This window comes from Dipodomys spectabilis, unplaced genomic scaffold, assembly GCF_019054845.1.
Source record: "Dipodomys spectabilis isolate Male_0828 unplaced genomic scaffold, ASM1905484v1 ptg000220l, whole genome shotgun sequence".
In the NCBI taxonomy this organism is placed as follows: Eukaryota; Metazoa; Chordata; class Mammalia; order Rodentia; family Heteromyidae; genus Dipodomys; species Dipodomys spectabilis.
Window position 1 is genome coordinate 711,152 of NW_024870897.1, and position 9,527 is coordinate 720,678.

Sequence of the window (9,527 nt, forward strand, 5' to 3'; positions counted from 1 at the left end):
GTTGTGGCAGCATCTGTGGCACCCATAGCCACCATATCTACAACAGAGAGTCCAGGACAAAGTCGCCATATGCAGTGGGTGAATGGATTCTACTCAACACCAACAAGAACTAAAAAGGAGCAGATAAATACATCCTGCAGATCACAGAGCAGAGATACCCAGGAACAAAGACTCCTGCCTGAGTAGAATCCTGATATCCTCACTCCTTCTCATGGAGCAGAGGAGGGAAGGCTGCCCCTCCCCCGACCCCACCAGACATCATCTTTGATACTGAGAAAGGCCAGGCTGAGCAACTATCTCCAACTCAGGCCTTGGAAGAAAACAAAGAGTCAGTTAGCAGGTCACAGGTATCTGACCTGACCTTCCAGGCTCAGACCCACCCAGGAGAAAGTCACCTAGCCCAAACAGAGAGATTTCTGCCCTCACAGAGGAGTGACCATCTTCACTGGGTTAACAGAACCAGAGGCTTCCCCTACCTACAGCAGTCTAGACAATCAATTGAAATTCAATAAACATAAACATTGAGAATGGCTCCAGGCTGGGGTCTGGGAGTCTCAGGAGCTAGACCCTCAGGGAAAAGCTACTGTTTGCTGAAAGCCTCAACCCTACCCAGAACTTAGCCTCATCACAGCATCTCCAAACTAGAGGAAAGAGCCATCTTTCTCTTTCGTGATACTCAAAGCAGATCTCCCTCGTACTGAACTAGCCTGAAAGAGGATCACAAAATCCTGGATAAAGCGGAGAATTTTATTGACTGCTCAAACAAACTGATGTAAGAAATCAATCAGGCCACAGGAAAACCAAACACCACAAGCAGACCAGAGACTCCACGAAGAGACTGGTTACAGACACAGGGGAGATACAGGATCTTTCCATTCCTCACCCCCCAACCAAAAAAAAAATTAAAGAACTTTTGTTGGTACCATTTTTAAAAATTTTTAAATTGTTTTCTATTAATCGTTTTTTTTCTTCTTCTCCTAATTTTTATTTTAGGTGTGTGTGTGTGTGTGTGTGTGTGTGTGTGTGTGTGTGTGTGCATTTAAAAAAAATCGCTATTGACCTTTTAGTCCTTTTTAACTTTTTTTTATTTTTTTGATTCTTTTCATTTTTTTGTCTTTCTTTTTTTGTGTGTGACTTAATTGCTCTTTTGACTCATCCCCAGATAAATACCTTTCATCGATTATTAGAACTTATCCCCCATTGTGTACATAATTAATCCAGAAATGTATTACTTAATTCACAAACTTTTATGCTTAACTTTTTAATAGCAGTATTATATCTTTATACCAGATAATTTTCAAGTAAATACTTTTAAGAATTTTTATTTTTTAGTTTTTCATGTCTCCTTTCTATCATGCCCCTCCTGTCATCCTATACTTTTCTTCTCTCAATATCACTTCTTTAAAGTTACACAATTTTTAAATGTTTCACTTTTTAAATTTAAATTTTTGTTTTTCCATTTTTGATTATCTTTCTTTTAATTTCTCTCCTATAATTCTGTCCAATCCCTTTCCCTCTCTGAGATTAGGACTTGGTTAAATTCACTTTAATCTCTCCACATACTTCTAATCCTATTTTCCCCACATTTCTACCTAAACATAATAATTTCTGATTTGAAAAATTCGTCTTTGCTGTTCTTAGCCCATTAATGCATAGTTCTTTGATGTTGAATAGATTGTATCTGTTGAACTAGGTTGTATCTGCAGCCATTTTGTCTATGCAACTACAGGACATTCCTTGATGCTTGCCTTAAAATAGTATTTTAGCAAAATATTGGTGTCACTTTCATATCAAGTGTGCAGAACAAGCCGGAAAACATGAGAAAAATGGCAAGTCTGGATATCTCAATTCTCATTCATGATAATCCAGTGACAGAACAGTTAATGAATAATCCAGAAGAGAGTTCCTGCAAAGCCCTACAAACACTACTGGTAAACGTGGTGAATGAAAAGAATGAAAGCTTGCAAAGGACTCAGTTTGAACCTGATAGGGAGAGAGAGAGGAGGCAAACCAAACATTAATACAGGAATCTCGTGACTGTGAGGAAATGACTCAAAGACTGATACAGTAGTTGCGTGAACAGGTTGAGAACAGTCAAAGAAAAATAAAGGAATTGTGAGAGCAGGCTGAGAACAGTCAAAGGGAAAGAAAGGAATTGCCTGAGCAGGCAGAGAACAGATGAAGAGAGACAGGAATTGCATGAGCAGGCTGAGAAAAGTCAAAGAGAACTACAGGAATTGCATGAACGTGAGGAAGCTAATCAAAGCGTAAGACAGGAATTGTGACATCGGTATGAGAATAGACAAAGATCAATAAAGGCATTCATGGTATCCATAAACAGACAGCTGAAAGAATTCAGGGAGACCACACAGGGAATGCTGAATGGAGCCCAACAGCAGGAATGAGAGTCCAAGTAAACCATAAACCAATCAACTAAGTGATTTGAGAACACCAAATTAAGGAAGTAAAGAAGTTCATAGAAGATCTAAAGCAAAACTCCAACAAAGAATTTGAAGCCATCAAAGCCGACCAATTAGAAGGAAAAGAAATAAAAAAAACAAGTAGAAAGACAACAGTAGATTACAGCATGCAGAAGATCGAATCTCGGGGATTGAAGACAGCCTAGGTATTATAGAGAAGAACATACAACTATCCAAGACAAATCCAAGAAATATGATAGATCTATTCAACATTTGGAATACACGATCAGAAGGCCTACTCTGAGGACAAATGGTGTACAGGAGCACGTAGAGACAGAAGTTAATTGTCTAGGAAATTTGTTTAACAGGATCCTAGCAGAGAACTTTCCAAACAAACAAAAAGATAGGCCTATTCAGATAAAAGATGCTTGTAGAACCCCAAATAGACCAGACCAGAACAGCACTTCCCATTGTCACATTATAATCCACACAGGACCAATTCAGACCAAGAATAAGTTCCTAAAAATGTCAAGGAGAAAAGATCAATCATCTATAAAGGAAAACCAATTAGAATCACCTCATATTTTTCAGCATAGATAATTAAAGCAAGAAGAGCCTGAAAGGCTGTATACCATGCCCTAAAGACAAACAATTTTCAACCAAGAATACTGTACCCAGCTAAACTCTCCTTCATAACCGAAGGTCAAATAAAAACTTTCCATATCAAAGAAAAACTGAAAAATATATCTCCACCAAACCAGCCCTATAAAAAATACTTAAAGATGGCCTACATACAGAAAACCAACAAGACCACAATAATGGCTAAGAAACCACACCCAAACTGAGAATCCAAGAACCATAGGAAGAACCAAGTTTCCACAGCCCCCAAAGAGGTGGATAGCATGGCAGGAGCTACCAAACATCTCACAGTCCTACCTCTCACATTAACGGACTTAAAGCTCCAATTTAGCGAAATAGACTGTCTAGTTGTCTTAAAAAGCAAGATAATTCTATCCCCTGCCTTCAGGAGGCACACTTTACCTATAAAACAAACACGTTTTTATAATGAAAGGCTGGAATGAAATCTACCAAGCAAACGGCTGCAATAAACAGGAAGGAGTTGCTATAATAATATCAGATAAAATATGCTTCGAATTCAAATTAGTGAAAAGAGATAAAGAAGGTCGCTACATACAACTTAAGGGTTCTCTACTTCAGGAGGATATTACAATTCTAAATATGGAATCAGCAAACAATGGAGCACCAAAATTTATCCAAGAGACACTATTTTCCCTCAGATCTCACATAGATCCAAAGACAGTAATTGTTGAGGATTTTAACACACCACTATCCTCAGTATATAGATCAAATCAGCAAAAAAATCAACAGAGAACCCGCAGATTTATACAACTGCATAGAGTAAATAGATTTAACAGACATCTACTGAATATTTCATCCAGTAGCATGAGAATACACGATTTACTCTGCAGTACATGGAACATTTTCCAAAGAGATCACATTTTAGGTCACAAAGCAAACTTGTCCAAATTCAGAAACACTGAAGTTACACCTTGCATTCTTTCAGACCACAAGGGAATAAAATTAGAACTCAACACCAAAAGACACCAAAAAAGTCTTGTAACACATGGAGGCTGAACGACACACTGTTGAATAACCAGGGGGTCACGGAAGAGATTAGAAAGGAAATTCAAATGTCCATGATATTCAACAAAAATGAACACACAAATTACCAGTTCCTAGTTCCTCTGGGACACTGCAAAGGCAGTACTCAGAGGCAAGTTTATAGCTCTGAGTTCCTACACCAACAAATTAGAGAGATCTGAATCCAACCACTTAATGAGACATCTGAACCACCTTGACAAAGATCAGCAAGATAAACCCCAATTCAATAGATGGAAAGAAATAATTAACATTAAATCAGAGTTAAACGAATTAGAATAAAAAAAGAAACAGAAATAATCAACAAAACAAAAAGTTGGTTCTTTGAAAAAATTGACAAACCCTTAGCAAATCTTATCAGAAAAAGAAGGAACACACCCAAATAAATAAACTCAGATGTGAGAATGGAAATATCACCACAGAAACAACCAAGATTCTGAACATTATAAGGGAATATTTTCAAACCTTTATGCTAATAAGTTTGAAAACTTGGCAGAAATGGACCCATTGCTAGCAATTATCAACATGCAAATACTAAACCAAGATGAGTTAAAGCATCTTAAGGGGCCCATATCAAGCGTTGAAATAAACACACCAATAAGAGACCACCCATCTAAAAAAATCCCAGGAACTGATGGATTTACAGCAGAATTGTACAAGACCTTCAAAACAGCTCACACCAATACTGCTCCAACTCTTCAATGAAATTGAAAGAGAAAGTTCACTACCGAACTCATGCTATGAAGCCATCATAACCTTCATCCCAAAACCAGGCAGGGAATCATCAAAGAAAGAGAACTATAGACCCATTTCTTTGATGAACATTGATGCAAAGCTTTTCAACAAAATCTTGGCTAATCGAATTCAACAATTACTCCAAAAAATCATATACCACTATCATACAGGATTCATTTCTGGGAGGCAAACCTGGTTCAATATACACAAATCAATTAATATAATTTATCACATCAACAAGAGCAAGGATTAAAATCACATGGTTATCTCAACAGATGCAGAAAAAGCATTGGACCAGATCCAACACCCCTTTATGATGAAGGTTCTGGAAAAATTAGGATCCATGGAACATTCCTCAATACAATAAAAGCTGCATATGGAAAACCTACAGCCAGCATTATATAATTAATAGTGAAATACTAAAGCCATTTCCTCTTAACTCAGGAGTGAGACAAGGATGTCCACTCTCTCAACTTCTCTTCAATTTAGTATTAGAATGCCTAGCTACAGAAATAAGACAATATTCCATAAAAGGAATCCAAATAGAGAAAGAAGAAGTAAAATTCTCCCTCTTTGCAAATGACATGATCTTGTACTTAAAGAATCCCACGGACTCCACTCCCAAATTACTCAAGCTGATTCAAAACTTTGGCAAAATAGCAGGGTATAAAATTAACCCCCAAAATTAATGGCTTTTCTGTATGCCAACAATGAGAAAAGCGTGGCTCAAATCAAGAAAGCTTTTCCATTTGTAATAGCCCCACAAAAATAAAATACCTAGGAATTAACTTAACCAAAGCAGTGAAAGACTTCTATGATGAAAACTTTAAAAATCTGAAAAAGGAAATCAAAACAGAACTTAGAAATTGGCAAAACCTCCCATGCTCCTCGATAGGAAGGATAAACATTGTGAAAATGGCAATATTTCCCAAGGCTATCTACAAGTTCAATGCCATACTTATCAATATTCCAAACGCATTCCTCAAGGAAATAGAAGAGGCATTCCAAAAATTCATATGGATCAACAAAAGACCCCCAATTGCAAAAAGCGATACTTAACAGAAAGAACAGTGTTGGAGGAATATCAATACCAAACTTCAAACTCTACTACAAATCCATATAAATTAAAACTGTTTTGTACTGGTACAAGAAAAATGGAACAATAGAATAGAATTAAAAACCCAGAAATGAACCTACAGACCCATAATCATCTAATATTCAATAAAGGATCTAAAAAGATAAAATCAAAGAAAGACAGACTGCTCAGTAAATGGTACTGGCAAAATTGGTTAATCACTTGTAGAAAATTAAGGCTAGATCCTTATATATCACCCTATACCAGAATCAACTCCAAATGGATCAAAGACCTCAGAGTCAAAGCAGACATTCTGAAAACATTACATGATGGAATAGGAGAAACCCTAGGTCTCCTTGACAAAGGCTGAAATTTTCTAAAAAGAAACCCAGAAGCACAATGAAGGAAAGAAAGGTTGGACAAATGGGATTGCATGCAATTGCAGAGCTTCTGCATGGCAAAGGTCATAGCTAGCAGGATCAATAGAAAGCCCACGGAATCTGAGATGATCTTCACTAGCCATACAACCGACAAGGGTTTCATATCTAAAATAGACCTGGAAAACAAAAAATTAAATCCTCCAACAACAAATACTCAACGAAAATACTGTCCAATAAATAAGTGGGCTAAAGACATAAAGAGAAACTTCTCTGAAGAGGAAAGGAGGGTGACCAATAAACACATGCTCAACCTCCCTAGCCATAAAAGAAATGCAAATCAATCAACATTGAGATATCACCTCACGTAAGTTAGAATGGCTATAATCAAGAACTCTGAAACCAACAGATGCTGGAGGGGATGTGGACAAAAGGGAACCTTAATGCATGTTTAGTGTGTGTGTAATCTTGTTCAACCACTTTGGAATGTAGTATGGAGATTCCTCCAAAGACTCCACATAGAGCTTCCCTATGACCCAGCAATCCCACTTTTGGGCATTTACCCAAATGATCACAAACAAGACCATACTAAAACTACCAGCACAAATATATTTATTGCAGCATTACCATAGCTAAGATATGGAACCAACCCAGATGCCCCTCAGTAGATGAATGGATGAAGAAAATGTTGTATATATACACAATGGAATTCTATATCTCTATCTGAAAGAATGATATTGCCCCAGGAAATGGAAACTTGGAAAAATTATATTAAGTGAAGAAAGCCAGGTCCAAAGAATCATAGGTCCCATGGTTTCACTTATTAGCAATTGCTAGTGTATGTCTGAGACACGCAGAAATTGTTAGATAAGTTGATGTTAGGTGAAATGAACCGCAAGATAAGAATTCAAATTTATTTTTCTTTCCTGTAATTATTTCTAACATATTTATAAGATGATTTCTTTGTTACTTTGTATGTCCCTCCCGCATGGTATAAACCCTGTTTTCATTATATTTGATGTTGGTATAATTTGTGGAGTGGAAGGGAAAAACATTTTTAAATAGGGATACAGGTGGACCCACTGCAACAATGGGATATACAAAACATTATGTCGAAAAAACGAATTTTACAACTTTGGGTTGGGGGAAGTGGGATGGGGAAACGGGATGTAAGGGGGGTGAGATTGGAAGGGATGGTAAGGGGAAACAAAGGAGTATGCAACAATGCTTGATAAGAAATGTACTCATTACCTTGCCCATGTAATTGTAACCCCTCTGACTGGTATTTTCACACTTAAAAAAAAAAAACAGGATAAACCATAAAATATAAAGTGATTTTGATAAAAAAATAAAAAATTATTCAGAATAAATTATCAATAAGAAAACAATCTTTACAGAAGCAAACTCTCAGAGATATTACATGACTTTGTAAAGGATAAAGTGGCTGAATTTAATATAAGTTTAGAAGTATGACCATTCAAAAACATAAAAAGATTTTCTTTATTTCATTATATAACCCAAAGCAGAAAGTAAATGTTGTTTAGATGATTTTTTAAAACACAGTCTTTCAGGTGCTGGGAGGGTGGTTCAGTGTAGAGGGCTTGCCTTGCATGCATGAGGTCCTGGGTTTGATTCCTCAGCACCACATAAGCAGAAAAAGATGGAAGAGTTGCTGTGACTCAAGTAGTAGCACTAGCCTTGAGCTGAAGAGCTGAAAGACAGCACCCAGGACCCAGAGTTCAAGCCCCACAACCAACAAAAACAAAACAAAACAAAACACAATCTCTCACTTTTGTGTGCTCAACATTGTAACACTAGTGCTTCAGTCAAGGGCTAAGATTTTAGGTGTGGACATTTATCAACACTCCTGATTCAGATTCTAATTGATAAAATGTTTAATCAATGTTTTGTTTTTACTAATTTTGCTTTTTGTAACTTCACATATACCTATAAAAAACAGACTGGCCATCCCAATAACATTCTCAAAGTACTTCCTAATGATGACTTACAAAAAGTTGTATTATATTACAACAAGGAAAACAATGCTACAAATAAGGAAAACCAGTACATAAATATTAATGATTAATAAAATAAAAAAACAAAACAATTACCACTGTTTCCAATATTTGAAATGTACTACATATTCGATTTATTATTTTCTCATATTGCTGTACATTTAAAACTGCCTAAGTCTATGATGTTAAACCAGAATTTTATAGGCTATCAATAGCCTTTAAAGTTACTCACTAAGATTATTATTTATGGTTCATCTCATCATTTGTATATGGCTTATACCATCATTTGTTCCTCGCTAACATATAAAGTAAGGAAGCCCTTAAATTTTAATAGAAACTGTGAAGGTAATGTCTTAAATCTTCACTCTGCTTCTTTACACAAACACTTTGCAACTTCTCATTAGTACAGTTTCTATAAACTCTGAAATGTATATACTTAGTAGTGTATGACTGCTACCATGAATCTTATATGCTTTGTGGAAAAGTTTTACAACCTGCTAAATAGTCTAAATTTTGGCATATATGAGCAAATTCCCAAAATTAAACATATTAAAAACATTAAAACTTTTAACAAACCTTAACACTTTCTATAGTGTTCATTATCACAGGTTCCTTGTACAGAATAATTGAATTCCTCCTCCAACACATGCGTTGAACAACCAATGTCTGGAATTATTTTGTTTTTGACATGTCAATCTTGACTTTATTCTTAAATGTGTTATTATGTAAAAAATACATGGTTCTAAAATTTCACCACAATTCTTTTGAATTTAATTTTTGTGGAATTGTCTACTTTAAGAAAATCAATTACACTTTATATATAAAAAATGTTCTGTGCTCAATTCAGTAGTACATACACTAACATTGGAACAATAAAGAGAACAATAGCCCCTGACTGAGGATGACACGCAGGTTCATGAAGCATTCCCGATTTTTAAAAGAACAGATGCTGGATGGGCTTTTGGACAAAAATGCATTTTTGTTGGGAGTTTAAACTTGTTCGAAGACTTTGGAAAGTAGTATGGAGGTTCCTCAAAAAACTACATAGAGTGCCTCTAAGACCCAGCAATCCCATTTTGGACATTCATCCAAATGATCACAAACAAGACCATACTAAATCTACCAGCAAAACTATGTTCATTGCAGCATTATTTACCATAGATAAGATACATAACCAAACCCGATGCCCCACAGTAAATGAATGGATCAAGAAACTGTATGTATT

General features: G+C 36.0%; 1 non-coding gene across 1 annotated transcript; it reads left to right on the plus strand.

Annotated features, from left to right (window-relative positions):
• Positions 1–9,136: 9,136 nt before the first annotated feature.
• On the plus strand, positions 9,137–9,238 carry LOC122123104. Its single transcript, XR_006150314.1, has one exon. It is a non-coding gene; the product is annotated as a U6 spliceosomal RNA (small nuclear RNA).
• Positions 9,239–9,527: the final 289 nt, after the last annotated feature.